This window comes from Pleurodeles waltl, chromosome 2_1, assembly GCF_031143425.1.
Source record: "Pleurodeles waltl isolate 20211129_DDA chromosome 2_1, aPleWal1.hap1.20221129, whole genome shotgun sequence".
Lineage (NCBI taxonomy): Eukaryota > Metazoa > Chordata > Amphibia > Caudata > Salamandridae > Pleurodeles > Pleurodeles waltl.
The window spans coordinates 386884577-386902663 of NC_090438.1; positions in this window are offsets into that span (position 1 = coordinate 386884577).

Consider the following 18087-nt stretch of genomic DNA (forward strand, 5'->3'; position numbering starts at 1 on the left):
GTAATTTTGTCTTTGGACGGCTCCCTTGAGCCACGGCTGACGAGCCTTGGGAGGCACCTGTGCGCCATGAATGGTACATAAACCTGAGAAAACATTTGGCGGCATTTCAAGCAAGCCCCTATACCATGCTGCTCCCTGCTGATTATGGGCTAAACCCAGAAACACGTGAACAGGGATAAACAGCACTTGCTGCGCCTACAGAGGTGAAAGACTTTATTACTTTCGGAATGGACTACGAATTCGACTGCATTTACCATGATGCGTTGGGGTTGGACTTTGTTGCTGGAGTGTAGGCAGTGTGCTCCCTTTCTTTGTAATTTTGTCTTTGGACAGCTCCCTTGAGCCACGGCTGACGAGCCTTGGGAGGCACCTGTGCGCCATGAGTGGTACATAAACCTGAGAAAACATTTGGCGGCATTTCAAGCAAGCCCCTATATCATGCTGCTCCCTGCTGATGATGGGCTAAACCCAGAAACACGTGTACAGGGATAAACAGCACTTGCTGCGCCTACAGAGGTGAAAGACTTTATTACTTTCGGAATGGACTACGAATTCGACTGCATTTACCATGATGCATTGGGGTTGGACTTTGTTGCTGGAGTGTAGGCAGTGTGCTCCCTTTCTTTGTAATTTTGTCTTTGGACGGCTCCCTTGAGCCACGGCTGACGAGCCTTGGGAGGCACCTGTGCGCCATGAGTGGTACATAAACCTGAGAAAACATTTGGCGGCATTTCAAGCAAGCCCCTATACCATGCTGCTCCCTGCTGATGATGGGCTAAACCCAGAAACACGTGTACAGGGATAAACAGCACTTGCTGCGCCTACAGAGGTGAAAGACTTTATTACTTTCGGAATGGACTACGAATTCGACTGCATTTACCATGATGCATTGGGGTTGGACTTTGTTGCTGGAGTGTAGGCAGTGTGCTCCCTTTCTTTGTAATTTTGTCTTTGGACGGCTCCCTTGAGCCACGGCTGATGAGCCTTGGGAGGCACCTGTGCGCCATGAGTGGTACATAAACCTGAGAAAACATTTGGCGACATTTCAAGCAAGCCCCTATATCATGCTGCTCCCTGCTGATGATGGGCTAAACCCAGAAACACGTGTACAGGGATAAACAGCACTTGCTGCGCCTACAGAGGTGAAAGACTTTATTACTTTCGGAATGGACTACGAATTCGACTGCATTTACCATGATGCATTGGGGTTGGACTTTGTTGCTGGAGTGTAGGCAGTGTGCTCCCTTTCTTTGTAATTTTGTCTTTGGACGGCTCCCTTGAGCCACGGCTGACGAGCCTTGGGAGGCACCTGTGCGCCATGAGTGGTACATAAACCTGAGAAAACATTTGGCGGCATTTCAAGCAAGCCCCTATACCATGCTGCTCCCTGCTGATGATGGGCTAAACCCAGAAACACGTGTACAGGGATAAACAGCACTTGCTGCGCCTACAGAGGTGAAAGACTTTATTACTTTCGGAATGGACTACGAATTCGACTGCATTTACCATGATGCGTTGGGGTTGGACTTTGTTGCTGGAGTGTAGGCAGTGTGCTCCCTTTCTTTGTAATTTTGTCTTTGGACAGCTCCCTTGAGCCACGGCTGACGAGCCTTGGGAGGCACCTGTGCGCCATGAGTGGTACATAAACCTGAGAAAACATTTGGCGGCATTTCAAGCAAGCCCCTATACCATGCTGCTCGCTGCTGATGATGGGCTAAACCCAGAAACACGTGTACAGGGATAAACAGCACTTGCTGCGCCTACAGAGGTGAAAGACTTTATTACTTTCGGAATGGACTACGAATTTGACTGCATTTACCATGATGCATTGGGGTTGGACTTTGTTGCTGGAGTGTAGGCAGTATGCTCCCTTTCTTTGTAATTTTGTCTTTGGACGGCTCCCTTGAGCCACGGCTGATGAGCCTTGGGAGGCACCTGTGCGCCATGAGTGGTACATAAACCTGCGAAAACATTTGGCGGCATTTCAAGCAAGCCCCTATACCATGCTGCTCCCTGCTGATGATGGGCTAAACCCAGAAACACGTGTACAGGGATAAACAGCACTTGCTGCGCCTACAGAGGTGAAAGACTTTATTTCTTTCGGAATGGACTACGAATTCGACTGCATTTACCATGATGCATTGGGGTTGGACTTTGTTGCTGGAGTGTAGGCAGTGTGCTCCCTTTCTTTGTAATTTTGTCTTTGGACGGCTCCCTTGAGCCACGGCTGACGAGCCTTGGGAGGCACCTGTGCGCCATGATTGGTACATAAACCTGAGAAAACATTTGGCGGCATTTCAAGCAAGCCCCTATACCATGCTGCTCCCTGCTGATGATGGGCTAAACCCAGAAACACGTGTACAGGGATAAACAGCACTTGCTGTGCCTACAGAGGTGAAAGACTTTATTACTTTCGGAATGGACTACGAATTCGACTGCATTTACCATGATGCATTGGGGTTGGACTTTGTTGCTGGAGTGTAGGCAGTGTGCTCCCTTTCTTTGTAATTTTGTCTTTGGACGGCTCCCTTGAGCCACGGCTGACGAGCCTTGGGAGGCACCTGTGCGCCATGAGTGGTACATAAACCTAAGAAAACATTTGGCGGCATTTCAAGCAAGCCCCTATACCATGCTGCTCCCTGCTGATGATGGGCTAAACCCAGAAACACGTGTACAGGGATAAACAGCACTTGCTGCGCCTACAGAGGTGAAAGACTTTATTACTTTCGGAATGGACTACGAATTCGACTGCATTTACCATGATGCATTGGGGTTGGACTTTGTTGCTGGAGTGTAGGCAGTGTGCTCCCTTTCTTTGTAATTTTGTCTTTGGACGGCTCCCTTGAGCCACGGCTGACGAGCCTTGGGAGGCACCTGTGCGCCATGAGTGGTACATAAACCTGATAAAACATTTGGCGGCATTTCAAGCAAGCCCCTATACCATGCTGCTCCCTGCTGATGATGGGCTAAACCCAGAAACACGTGTACAGGGATAAACAGCACTTGCTGTGCCTACAGAGGTGAAAGACTTTATTACTTTCGGAATGGACTACGAATTCGACTGCATTTACCATGATGCATTGGGGTTGGACTTTGTTGCTGGAGTGTAGTCAGTGTGCTCCCTTTCTTTGTAATTTTGTCTTTGGACGGCTCCCTTGAGCCACGGCTGACGAGCCTTGGGAGGCACCTGTGAGCCATGAGTGGTACATAAACCTGAGAAAACATTTGGCGGCGCTTCAAGCAAGCCCCTATACCATGCTGCTCCCTGCTGATGATGGGCTAAACCCAGAAACACGTGTACAGGGATAAACAGCACTTGCTGCGCCTACAGAGGTGAAAGACTTTATTACTTTCGGAATGGACTACGAATTCGACTGCATTTACCATGATGCATTGGGGTTGGACTTTGTTGCTGGAGTGTATGCAGTGTGCTCCCTTTCTTTGTAATTTTGTCTTTGGACGGCTCCCTTGAGCCACGGCTGACGAGCCTTGGGAGGCACCTGTGCGCCATGATTGGTACATAAACCTGAGAAAACATTTGGCGGCATTTCAAGCAAGCCCCTATACCATGCTGCTCCCTGCTGATGATGGGCTAAACCCAGAAACACGTGTACAGGGATAAACATCACTTGCTGCGCCTACAGAGGTGAAAGACTTTATTACTTTCGGAATGGACTACGAATTCGACTGCATTTACCATGATGCATTGGGGTTGGACTTTGTTGCTGGAGTGTAGGCAGTGTGCTCCCTTTCTTTGTAATTTTGTCTTTGGACGGCTCCCTTGAGCCACGGCTGACGAGCCTTGGGAGGCACCTGTGCGCCATGAGTGGTACATAAACCTGAGAAAACATTTGGCGGCATTTCAAGCAAGCCCCTATACCATGCTGCTCCCTGCTGATGATGGGCTAAACCCAGAAACACGTGAACAGGGATAAACAGCACTTGCTGCGCCTACAGAGGTGAAAGACTTTATTACTTTCGGAATGGACTACGAATTCGACTGCATTTACCATGATGCATTGGGGTTGGACTTTGTTGCTGGAGTGTAGGCAGTGTGCTCCCTTTCTTTGTCATTTTGTCTTTGGACGGCTCCCTTGAGCCACGGCTGACGAGCCTTGGGAGGCACCTGTGCGCCATGAGTGGTACATAAACCTGAGAAAACATTTGGCGGCATTTCAAGCAAGCCCCTATACCATGCTGCTCCCTGCTGATGATGGGCTAAACCCAGAAACACGTGTACAGGGATAAACAGCACTTGCTGTGCCTACAGAGGTGAAAGACTTTATTACTTTCGGAATGGACTACGAATTCGACTGCATTTACCATGATGCATTGGGGTTGGACTTTGTTGCTGGAGTGTAGGCAGTGTGCTCCCTTTCTTTGTAATTTTGTCTTTGGACGGCTCCCTTGAGCCACGGCTGACGAGCCTTGGGAGGCACCTGTGCGCCATGATTGGTACATAAACCTGAGAAAACATTTGGTGGCATTTCAAGCAAGCCCCTATACCATGCTGCTCCCTGCTGATGATGGGCTAAACCCAGAAACACGTGTACAGGGATAAACATCCCTTGCTGCGCCTACAGAGGTGAAAGACTTTATTACTTTCGGAATGGACTACGAATTCGACTGCATTTACCATGATGCGTTGGGGTTGGACTTTGTTGCTGGAGTGTAGGCAGTGTGCTCCCTTTCTTTGTAATTTTGTCTTTGGACGGCTCCCTTGAGCCACGGCTGACGAGCCTTGGGAGGCACCTGTGCGCCATGAGTGGTACATAAACCTGAGAAAACATTTGGCGGCATTTCAAGCAAGCCCCTATACCATGCTGCTCCCTGCTGATGATGGGCTAAACCCAGAAACACGTGTACAGGGATAAACAGCACTTGCTGCGCCTACAGAGGTGAAAGACTTTATTACTTTCGGAATGGACTACGAATTCGACTGCATTTACCATGATGCATTGGGGTTGGACTTTGTTGCTGGAGTGTAGGCAGTGTGCTCCCTTTCTTTGTAATTTTGTCTTTGGACGGCTCCCTTGAGCCACGGCTGACGAGCCTTGGGAGGCACCTGTGCGCCATGAGTGGTACATAAACCTGAGAAAACATTTGGCGGCATTTCAAGCAAGCCCCTATACCATGCTGCTCCCTGCTGATGATGGGCTAAACCCAGAAACACGTGTACAGGGATAAACAGCACTTGCTGCGCCTACAGAGGTGAAAGACTTTATTACTTTCGGAATGGACTACGAATTCGACTGCATTTACCATGATGCATTGGGGTTGGACTTTGTTGCTGGAGTGTAGGCAGTGTGCTCCCTTTCTTTGTAATTTTGTCTTTGGACGGCTCCCTTGAGCCACGGCTGACGAGCCTTGGGAGGCACCTGTGCGCCATGATTGGTACATAAACCTGAGAAAACATTTGGTGGCATTTCAAGCAAGCCCCTATACCATGCTGCTCCCTGCTGATGATGGGCTAAACCCAGAAACACGTGTACAGGGATAAACATCCCTTGCTGCGCCTACAGAGGTGAAAGACTTTATTACTTTCGGAATGGACTACGAATTTGACTGCATTTACCATGATGCATTGGGGTTGGACTTTGTTGCTGGAGTGTAGGCAGTGTGCTCCCTTTCTTTGTAATTTTGTCTTTGGACGGCTCCCTTGAGCCACGGCTGACGAGCCTTGGGAGGCACCTGTGCGCCATGAATGGTACATAAACCTGAGAAAACATTTGGCGGCATTTCAAGCAAGCCCCTATACCATGCTGCTCCCTGCTGATTATGGGCTAAACCCAGAAACACGTGAACAGGGATAAACAGCACTTGCTGCGCCTACAGAGGTGAAAGACTTTATTACTTTCGGAATGGACTACGAATTCGACTGCATTTACCATGATGCGTTGGGGTTGGACTTTGTTGCTGGAGTGTAGGCAGTGTGCTCCCTTTCTTTGTAATTTTGTCTTTGGACAGCTCCCTTGAGCCACGGCTGACGAGCCTTGGGAGGCACCTGTGCGCCATGAGTGGTACATAAACCTGAGAAAACATTTGGCGGCATTTCAAGCAAGCCCCTATATCATGCTGCTCCCTGCTGATGATGGGCTAAACCCAGAAACACGTGTACAGGGATAAACAGCACTTGCTGCGCCTACAGAGGTGAAAGACTTTATTACTTTCGGAATGGACTACGAATTCGACTGCATTTACCATGATGCATTGGGGTTGGACTTTGTTGCTGGAGTGTAGGCAGTGTGCTCCCTTTCTTTGTAATTTTGTCTTTGGACGGCTCCCTTGAGCCACGGCTGACGAGCCTTGGGAGGCACCTGTGCGCCATGAGTGGTACATAAACCTGAGAAAACATTTGGCGGCATTTCAAGCAAGCCCCTATACCATGCTGCTCCCTGCTGATGATGGGCTAAACCCAGAAACACGTGTACAGGGATAAACAGCACTTGCTGCGCCTACAGAGGTGAAAGACTTTATTACTTTCGGAATGGACTACGAATTCGACTGCATTTACCATGATGCATTGGGGTTGGACTTTGTTGCTGGAGTGTAGGCAGTATGCTCCCTTTCTTTGTAATTTTGTCTTTGGACGGCTCCCTTGAGCCACGGCTGATGAGCCTTGGGAGGCACCTGTGCGCCATGAGTGGTACATAAACCTGAGAAAACATTTGGCGGCATTTCAAGCAAGCCGCTATACCATGCTGCTCCCTGCTGATGATGGGCTAAACCCAGAAACACGTGTACAGGGATAAACAGCACTTGCTGCGCCTACAGAGGTGAAAGACTTTATTACTTTCGGAATGGACTACGAATTCGACTGCATTTACCATGATGCATTGGGGTTGGACTTTGTTGCTGGAGTGTAGGCAGTGTGCTCCCTTTCTTTGTAATTTTGTCTTTGGATGGCTCCCTTGAGCCACGGCTGACGAGCCTTGGGAGGCACCTGTGCGCCATGATTGGTACATAAACCTGAGAAAACATTTGGCGGGATTTCAAGCAAGCCCCTATACCATGCTGCTCCCTGCTGATGATGGGCTAAACCCAGAAACACGTGTACAGGGATAAACAGCACTTGCTGCGCCTACAGAGGTGAAAGACTTTATTACTTTCGGAATGGACTATGAATTCGACTGCATTTACCATGATGCATTGGGGTTGGACTTTGTTGCTGGAGTGTAGGCAGTGTGCTCCCTTTCTTTGTAATTTTGTCTTTGGACGGCTCCCTTGAGCCACGGCTGACGAGCCTTGGGAGGCACCTGTGCGCCATGAGTGGTACATAAACCTGAGAAAACATTTGGCGGCATTTCAAGCAAGCCCCTATACCATGCTGCTCCCTGCTGATGATGGGCTAAACCCAGAAACACGTGTACAGGGATAAACAGCACTTGCTGCGCCTACAGAGGTGAAAGACTTTATTACTTTCGGAATGGACTACGAATTCGACTGCATTTACCATGATGCATTGGGGTTGGACTTTGTTGCTGGAGTGTAGGCAGTATGCTCCCTTTCTTTGTAATTTTGTCTTTGGACGGCTCCCTTGAGCCACGGCTGATGAGCCTTGGGAGGCACCTGTGCGCCATGAGTGGTACATAAACCTGAGAAAACATTTGGCGGCATTTCAAGCAAGCCCCTATACCATGCTGCTCCCTGCTGATGATGGGCTAAACCCAGAAACACGTGTACAGGGATAAACAGCACTTGCTGCGCCTACAGAGGTGAAAGACTTTATCACTTTCGGAATGGACTACGAATTCGACTGCATTTACCATGATGCATTGGGGTTGGACTTTGTTGCTGGAGTGTAGGCAGTGTGCTCCCTTTCTTTGTAATTTTGTCTTTGGACGGCTCCCTTGAGCCACGGCTGACGAGCCTTGGGAGGCACCTGTGCGCCATGATTGGTACATAAACCTGAGAAAACATTTGGCGGCATTTCAAGCAAGCCCCTATACCATGCTGCTCCCTGCTGATGATGGGCTAAACCCAGAAACACGTGTACAGGGATAAACAGCACTTGCTGCGCCTACAGAGGTGAAAGACTTTATTACTTTCGGAATGGACTACGAATTCGACTGTATTTACCATGATGCATTGGGGTTGGACTTTGTTGCTGGAGTGTAGGCAGTGTGCTCCCTTTCTTTGTAATTTTGTCTTTGGACGGCTCCCTTGAGCCACGGCTGACGAGCCTTGGGAGGCACCTGTGCGCCATGAGTGGTACATAAACCTGAGAAAACATTTGGCGGCATTTCAAGCAAGCCCCTATACCATGCTGCTCCCTGCTGATGATGGGCTAAACCCAGAAACACGTGTACAGGGATAAACAGCACTTGCTGCGCCTACAGAGGTGAAAGACTTTATTACTTTCGGAATGGACTACGAATTCGACTGCATTTACCATGATGCGTTGGGGTTGGACTTTGTTGCTGGAGTGTAGGCAGTGTGCTCCCTTTCTTTGTAATTTTGTCTTTGGACAGCTCCCTTGAGCCACGGCTGACGAGCCTTGGGAGGCACCTGTGCGCCATGAGTGGTACATAAACCTGAGAAAACATTTGGCGGCATTTCAAGCAAGCCCCTATACCATGCTGCTCGCTGCTGATGATGGGCTAAACCCAGAAACACGTGTACAGGGATAAACAGCACTTGCTGCGCCTACAGAGGTGAAAGACTTTATTACTTTCGGAATGGACTACGAATTTGACTGCATTTACCATGATGCATTGGGGTTGGACTTTGTTGCTGGAGTGTAGGCAGTATGCTCCCTTTCTTTGTAATTTTGTCTTTGGACGGCTCCCTTGAGCCACGGCTGATGAGCCTTGGGAGGCACCTGTGCGCCATGAGTGGTACATAAACCTGAGAAAACATTTGGCGGCATTTCAAGCAAGCCCCTATACCATGCTGCTCCCTGCTGATGATGGGCTAAACCCAGAAACACGTGTACAGGGATAAACAGCACTTGCTGCGCCTACAGAGGTGAAAGACTTTATTACTTTCGGAATGGACTACGAATTCGACTGCATTTACCATGATGCATTGGGGTTGGACTTTGTTGCTGGAGTGTAGGCAGTGTGCTCCCTTTCTTTGTAATTTTGTCTTTGGACGGCTCCCTTGAGCCACGGCTGACGAGCCTTGGGAGGCACCTGTGCGCCATGATTGGTACATAAACCTGAGAAAACATTTGGCGGCATTTCAAGCAAGCCCCTATACCATGCTGCTCCCTGCTGATGATGGGCTAAACCCAGAAACACGTGTACAGGGATAAACAGCACTTGCTGTGCCTACAGAGGTGAAAGACTTTATTACTTTCGGAATGGACTACGAATTCGACTGCATTTACCATGATGCATTGGGGTTGGACTTTGTTGCTGGAGTGTAGGCAGTGTGCTCCCTTTCTTTGTAATTTTGTCTTTGGACGGCTCCCTTGAGCCACGGCTGACGAGCCTTGGGAGGCACCTGTGCGCCATGAGTGGTACATAAACCTAAGAAAACATTTGGCGGCATTTCAAGCAAGCCCCTATACCATGCTGCTCCCTGCTGATGATGGGCTAAACCCAGAAACACGTGTACAGGGATAAACAGCACTTGCTGCGCCTACAGAGGTGAAAGACTTTATTACTTTCGGAATGGACTACGAATTCGACTGCATTTACCATGATGCATTGGGGTTGGACTTTGTTGCTGGAGTGTAGGCAGTGTGCTCCCTTTCTTTGTAATTTTGTCTTTGGACGGCTCCCTTGAGCCACGGCTGACGAGCCTTGGGAGGCACCTGTGCGCCATGAGTGGTACATAAACCTGAGAAAACATTTGGCGGCATTTCAAGCAAGCCCCTATACCATGCTGCTCCCTGCTGATGATGGGCTAAACCCAGAAACACGTGTACAGGGATAAACAGCACTTGCTGTGCCTACAGAGGTGAAAGACTTTATTACTTTCGGAATGGACTACGAATTCGACTGCATTTACCATGATGCATTGGGGTTGGACTTTGTTGCTGGAGTGTAGTCAGTGTGCTCCCTTTCTTTGTAATTTTGTCTTTGGACGGCTCCCTTGAGCCACGGCTGACGAGCCTTGGGAGGCACCTGTGAGCCATGAGTGGTACATAAACCTGAGAAAACATTTGGCGGCGCTTCAAGCAAGCCCCTATACCATGCTGCTCCCTGCTGATGATGGGCTAAACCCAGAAACACGTGTACAGGGATAAACAGCACTTGCTGCGCCTACAGAGGTGAAAGACTTTATTACTTTCGGAATGGACTACGAATTCGACTGCATTTACCATGATGCATTGGGGTTGGACTTTGTTGCTGGAGTGTATGCAGTGTGCTCCCTTTCTTTGTAATTTTGTCTTTGGACGGCTCCCTTGAGCCACGGCTGACGAGCCTTGGGAGGCACCTGTGCGCCATGATTGGTACATAAACCTGAGAAAACATTTGGCGGCATTTCAAGCAAGCCCCTATACCATGCTGCTCCCTGCTGATGATGGGCTAAACCCAGAAACACGTGTACAGGGATAAACATCACTTGCTGCGCCTACAGAGGTGAAAGACTTTATTACTTTCGGAATGGACTACGAATTCGACTGCATTTACCATGATGCATTGGGGTTGGACTTTGTTGCTGGAGTGTAGGCAGTGTGCTCCCTTTCTTTGTAATTTTGTCTTTGGACGGCTCCCTTGAGCCACGGCTGACGAGCCTTGGGAGGCACCTGTGCGCCATGAGTGGTACATAAACCTGAGAAAACATTTGGCGGCATTTCAAGCAAGCCCCTATACCATGCTGCTCCCTGCTGATGATGGGCTAAACCCAGAAACACGTGTACAGGGATAAACAGCACTTGCTGCGCCTACAGAGGTGAAAGACTTTATTACTTTCGGAATGGACTACGAATTCGACTGCATTTACCATGATGCATTGGGGTTGGACTTTGTTGCTGGAGTGTAGGCAGTGTGCTCCCTTTCTTTGTAATTTTGTCTTTGGACAGCTCCCTTGAGCCACGGCTGACGAGCCTTGGGAGGCACCTGTGCGCCATGAGTGGTACATAAACCTGAGAAAACATTTGGCGGCATTTCAAGCAAGCCCCTATACCATGCTGCTCCCTGCTGATGATGGGCTAAACCCAGAAACACGTGTACAGGGATAAACAGCACTTGCTGCGCCTACAGAGGTGAAAGACTTTATTACTTTCGGAATGGACTACGAATTCGACTGCATTTACCATGATGCATTGGGGTTGGACTTTGTTGCTGGAGTGTAGGCAGTGTGCTCCCTTTCTTTGTAATTTTGTCTTTGGACGGCTCCCTTGAGCCACGGCTGACGAGCCTTGGGAGGCACCTGTGCGCCATGATTGGTACATAAACCTGAGAAAACATTTGGCGGCATTTCAAGCAAGCCCCTATACCATGCTGCTCCCTGCTGATGATGGGCTAAACCCAGAAACACGTGTACAGGGATAAACAGCACTTGCTGCGCCTACAGAGGTGAAAGACTTTATTACTTTCGGAATGGACTACGAATTCGACTGTATTTACCATGATGCATTGGGGTTGGACTTTGTTGCTGGAGTGTAGGCAGTGTGCTCCCTTTCTTTGTAATTTTGTCTTTGGACGGCTCCCTTGAGCCACGGCTGACGAGCCTTGGGAGGCACCTGTGCGCCATGAGTGGTACATAAACCTGAGAAAACATTTGGCGGCATTTCAAGCAAGCCCCTATACCATGCTGCTCCCTGCTGATGATGGGCTAAACCCAGAAACACGTGTACAGGGATAAACAGCACTTGCTGCGCCTACAGAGGTGAAAGACTTTATTACTTTCGGAATGGACTACGAATTCGACTGCATTTACCATGATGCGTTGGGGTTGGACTTTGTTGCTGGAGTGTAGGCAGTGTGCTCCCTTTCTTTGTAATTTTGTCTTTGGACAGCTCCCTTGAGCCACGGCTGACGAGCCTTGGGAGGCACCTGTGCGCCATGAGTGGTACATAAACCTGAGAAAACATTTGGCGGCATTTCAAGCAAGCCCCTATACCATGCTGCTCGCTGCTGATGATGGGCTAAACCCAGAAACACGTGTACAGGGATAAACAGCACTTGCTGCGCCTACAGAGGTGAAAGACTTTATTACTTTCGGAATGGACTACGAATTTGACTGCATTTACCATGATGCATTGGGGTTGGACTTTGTTGCTGGAGTGTAGGCAGTATGCTCCCTTTCTTTGTAATTTTGTCTTTGGACGGCTCCCTTGAGCCACGGCTGATGAGCCTTGGGAGGCACCTGTGCGCCATGAGTGGTACATAAACCTGAGAAAACATTTGGCGGCATTTCAAGCAAGCCCCTATACCATGCTGCTCCCTGCTGATGATGGGCTAAACCCAGAAACACGTGTACAGGGATAAACAGCACTTGCTGCGCCTACAGAGGTGAAAGACTTTATTACTTTCGGAATGGACTACGAATTCGACTGCATTTACCATGATGCATTGGGGTTGGACTTTGTTGCTGGAGTGTAGGCAGTGTGCTCCCTTTCTTTGTAATTTTGTCTTTGGACGGCTCCCTTGAGCCACGGCTGACGAGCCTTGGGAGGCACCTGTGCGCCATGAGTGGTACATAAACCTAAGAAAACATTTGGCGGCATTTCAAGCAAGCCCCTATACCATGCTGCTCCCTGCTGATGATGGGCTAAACCCAGAAACACGTGTACAGGGATAAACAGCACTTGCTGCGCCTACAGAGGTGAAAGACTTTATTACTTTCGGAATGGACTACGAATTCGACTGCATTTACCATGATGCATTGGGGTTGGACTTTGTTGCTGGAGTGTAGGCAGTGTGCTCCCTTTCTTTGTAATTTTGTCTTTGGACGGCTCCCTTGAGCCACGGCTGACGAGCCTTGGGAGGCACCTGTGCGCCATGAGTGGTACATAAACCTGAGAAAACATTTGGCGGCATTTCAAGCAAGCCCCTATACCATGCTGCTCCCTGCTGATGATGGGCTAAACCCAGAAACACGTGTACAGGGATAAACAGCACTTGCTGTGCCTACAGAGGTGAAAGACTTTATTACTTTCGGAATGGACTACGAATTCGACTGCATTTACCATGATGCATTGGGGTTGGACTTTGTTGCTGGAGTGTAGTCAGTGTGCTCCCTTTCTTTGTAATTTTGTCTTTGGACGGCTCCCTTGAGCCACGGCTGACGAGCCTTGGGAGGCACCTGTGAGCCATGAGTGGTACATAAACCTGAGAAAACATTTGGCGGCGCTTCAAGCAAGCCCCTATACCATGCTGCTCCCTGCTGATGATGGGCTAAACCCAGAAACACGTGTACAGGGATAAACAGCACTTGCTGCGCCTACAGAGGTGAAAGACTTTATTACTTTCGGAATGGACTACGAATTCGACTGCATTTACCATGATGCATTGGGGTTGGACTTTGTTGCTGGAGTGTATGCAGTGTGCTCCCTTTCTTTGTAATTTTGTCTTTGGACGGCTCCCTTGAGCCACGGCTGACGAGCCTTGGGAGGCACCTGTGCGCCATGATTGGTACATAAACCTGAGAAAACATTTGGCGGCATTTCAAGCAAGCCCCTATACCATGCTGCTCCCTGCTGATGATGGGCTAAACCCAGAAACACGTGTACAGGGATAAACATCACTTGCTGCGCCTACAGAGGTGAAAGACTTTATTACTTTCGGAATGGACTACGAATTCGACTGCATTTACCATGATGCATTGGGGTTGGACTTTGTTGCTGGAGTGTAGGCAGTGTGCTCCCTTTCTTTGTAATTTTGTCTTTGGACGGCTCCCTTGAGCCACGGCTGACGAGCCTTGGGAGGCACCTGTGCGCCATGAGTGGTACATAAACCTGAGAAAACATTTGGCGGCATTTCAAGCAAGCCCCTATACCATGCTGCTCCCTGCTGATGATGGGCTAAACCCAGAAACACGTGTACAGGGATAAACAGCACTTGCTGCGCCTACAGAGGTGAAAGACTTTATTACTTTCGGAATGGACTACGAATTCGACTGCATTTACCATGATGCATTGGGGTTGGACTTTGTTGCTGGAGTGTAGGCAGTGTGCTCCCTTTCTTTGTAATTTTGTCTTTGGACAGCTCCCTTGAGCCACGGCTGACGAGCCTTGGGAGGCACCTGTGCGCCATGAGTAGTACATAAACCTGAGAAAACATTTGGCGGCATTTCAAGCAAGCCCCTATACCATGCTGCTCCCTGCTGATGATGGGCTAAACCCAGAAACACGTGTACAGGGATAAACAGCACTTGCTGCGCCTACAGAGGTGAAAGACTTTATTACTTTCGGAATGGACTACGAATTCGACTGCATTTACCATGATGCATTGGGGTTGGACTTTGTTGCTGGAGTGTAGGCAGTGTGCTCCCTTTCTTTGTAATTTTGTCTTTGGACGGCTCCCTTGAGCCACGGCTGACGAGCCTTGGGAGGCACCTGTGCGCCATGAGTGGTACATAAACCTGAGAAAACATTTGGCGGCATTTCAAGCAAGCCCCTATACCATGCTGCTCCCTGCTGATGATGGGCTAAACCCAGAAACACGTGTACAGGGATAAACAGCACTTGCTGCGCCTACAGAGGTGAAAGACTTTATTACTTTCGGAATGGACTACGAATTTGACTGCATTTACCATGATGCATTGGGTTTGGATTTTGTTGCTGGAGTGTAGGCAGTATGCTCCCTTTCTTTGTAATTTTGTCTTTGGACGGCTCCCTTGAGCCTCGGCTGATGAGCCTTGGGAGGCACCTGTGCGCCATGAGTGGTACATAAACCTGAGAAAACATTTGGCGGCATTTCAAGCAAGCCCCTATACCATGCTGCTCCCTGCTGATGGTGGGCTAAACCCAGAAACACGTGTACAGGGATAAACAGCACTTGCTGCGCCTACAGAGGTGAAAGACTTTATTACTTTCGGAATGGACTACGAATTCGACTGCATTTACCATGATGCATTGGGGTTGGACTTTGTTGCTGGAGTGTAGGCAGTGTGCTCCCTTTCTTTGTAATTTTGTCTTTGGACGGCTCCCTTGAGCCACGGCTGACAAGCCTTGGGAGGCACCTGTGCGCCATGATTGGTACATAAACCTGAGAAAACATTTGGCGGCATTTCAAGCAAGCCCCTATACCATGCTGCTCCCTGCTGATGATGGGCTAAACCCAGAAACACGTGTACAGGGATAAACAGCACTTGCTGCGCCTACAGAGGTGAAAGACTTTATTACTTTCGGAATGGACTACAAATTCGACTGTATTTACCATGATGCATTGGGGTTGGACTTTGTTGCTGGAGTGTAGGCAGTGTGCTCCCTTTCTTTGTAATTTTGTCTTTGGACGGCTCCCTTGAGCCACGGCTGACGAGCCTTGGGAGGCACCTGTGCGCCATGAGTGGTACATAAACCTGAGAAAACATTTGGCGGCATTTCAAGCAAGCCCCTATACCATGCTGCTCCCTGCTGATGATGGGCTAAACCCAGAAACACGTGTACAGGGATAAACAGCACTTGCTGCGCCTACAGAGGTGAAAGACTTTATTACTTTCGGAATGGACTACGAATTCGACTGCATTTACCATGATGCGTTGGGGTTGGACTTTGTTGCTGGAGTGTAGGCAGTGTGCTCCCTTTCTTTGTAATTTTGTCTTTGGACAGCTCCCTTGAGCCACGGCTGACGAGCCTTGGGAGGCACCTGTGCGCCATGAGTGGTACATAAACCTGAGAAAACATTTGGCGGCATTTCAAGCAAGCCCCTATACCATGCTGCTCCCTGCTGATGATGGGCTAAACCCAGAAACACATGTACAGGGATAAACAGCACTTGCTGCGCCTACAGAGGTGAAAGACTTTATTACTTTCGGAATGGACTACGAATTCGACTGCATTTACCATGATGCATTGGGGTTGGACTTTGTTGCTGGAGTGTAGGCAGTGTGCTCCCTTTCTTTGTAATTTTGTCTTTGGACGGCTCCCTTGAGCCACGGCTGACGAGCCTTGGGAGGCACCTGTGCGCCATGAGTGGTACATAAACCTGAGAAAACATTTGGCGGCATTTCAAGCAAGCCCCTATACCATGCTGCTCCCTGCTGATGATGGGCTAAACCCAGAAACACGTGTACAGGGATAAACAGCACTTGCTGCGCCTACAGAGGTGAAAGACTTTATTACTTTCGGAATGGACTACGAATTCGACTGCATTTACCATGATGCATTGGGGTTGGACTTTGTTGCTGGAGTGTAGGCAGTGTGCTCCCTTTCTTTGTAATTTTGTCTTTGGACGGCTCCCTTGAGCCACGGCTGACGAGCCTTGGGAGGCACCTGTGCGCCATGAGTGGTACATAAACCTGAGAAAACATTTGGCGGCATTTCAAGCAAGCCCCTATACCATGCTGCTCCCTGCTGATGATGGGCTAAACCCAGAAACACATGTACAGGGATAAACAGCACTTGCTGCGCCTACAGAGGTGAAAGACTTTATTACTTTCGGAATGGACTACGAATTCGACTGCATTTACCATGATGCATTGGGGTTGGACTTTGTTGCTGGAGTGTAGGCAGTGTGCTCCCTTTCTTTGTAATTTTGTCTTTGGACGGCTCCCTTGAGCCACGGCTGACGAGCCTTGGGAGGCACCTGTGCGCCATGATTGGTACATAAACCTGAGAAAACATTTGGCGGCATTTCAAGCAAGCCCCTATACCATGCTGCTCCCTGCTGATGATGGGCTAAACCCAGAAACAAGTGTACAGGGATAAACATCACTTGCTGCGCCTACAGAGGTGAAAGACTTTATTACTTTCGGAATGGACTACGAATTCGACTGCATTTACCATGATGCATTGGGGTTGGACTTTGTTGCTGGAGTGTAGGCAGTGTGCTCCCTTTCTTTGTAATTTTGTCTTTGGACGGCTCCCTTGAGCCACGGCTGACGAGCCTTGGGAGGCACCTGTGCGCCATGAGTGGTACATAAACCTGAGAAAACATTTGGCGGCATTTCAAGCAAGCCCCTATACCATGCTGCTCCCTGCTGATGATGGGCTAAACCCAGAAACACGTGTACAGGGATAAACAGCACTTGCTGCGCCTACAGAGGTGAAAGACTTTATTACTTTCGGAATGGACTACGAATTCGACTGCATTTACCATGATGCATTGGGGTTGGACTTTGTTGCTGGAGTGTAGGCAGTGTGCTCCCTTTCTTTGTAATTTTGTCTTTGGACGGCTCCCTTGAGCCACGGCTGACAAGCCTTGGGAGGCACCTGTGCGCCATGATTGGTACATAAACCTGAGAAAACATTTGGTGGCATTTCAAGCAAGCCCCTATATCATGCTGCTCCCTGCTGATGATGGGCTAAACCCAGAAACACGTGTACAGGGATAAACATCCCTTGCTGCGCCTACAGAGGTGAAAGACTTTATTACTTTCGGAATGGACTACGAATTTGACTGCATTTACCATGATGCATTGGGGTTGGACTTTGTTGCTGGAGTGTAGGCAGTGTGCTCCCTTTCTTTGTAATTTTGTCTTTGGACGGCTCCCTTGAGCCACGGCTGACGAGCCTTGGGAGGCACCTGTGCGCCATGAATGGTACATAAACCTGAGAAAACATTTGGCGGCATTTCAAGCAAGCCCCTATACCATGCTGCTCCCTGCTGATGATGGGCTAAACCCAGAAACACGTGTACAGGGATAAACAGCACTTGCTGCGCCTACAGAGGTGAAAGACTTTATTACTTTCGGAATGGACTACGAATTCGACTGCATTTACCATGATGCGTTGGGGTTGGACTTTGTTGCTGGAGTGTAGGCAGTGTGCTCCCTTTCTTTGTAATTTTGTCTTTGGACAGCTCCCTTGAGGCACGGCTGACGAGCCTTGGGAGGCACCTGTGCGCCATGAGTGGTACATAAACCTGAGAAAACATTTGGCGGCATTTCAAGCAAGCCCCTATACCATGCTGCTCCCTGCTGATGATGGGCTAAACCCAGAAACACGTGTACAGGGATAAACAGCACTTGCTGCGCCTACAGAGGTGAAAAACTTTATTACTTTCGGAATGGACTACGAATTTGACT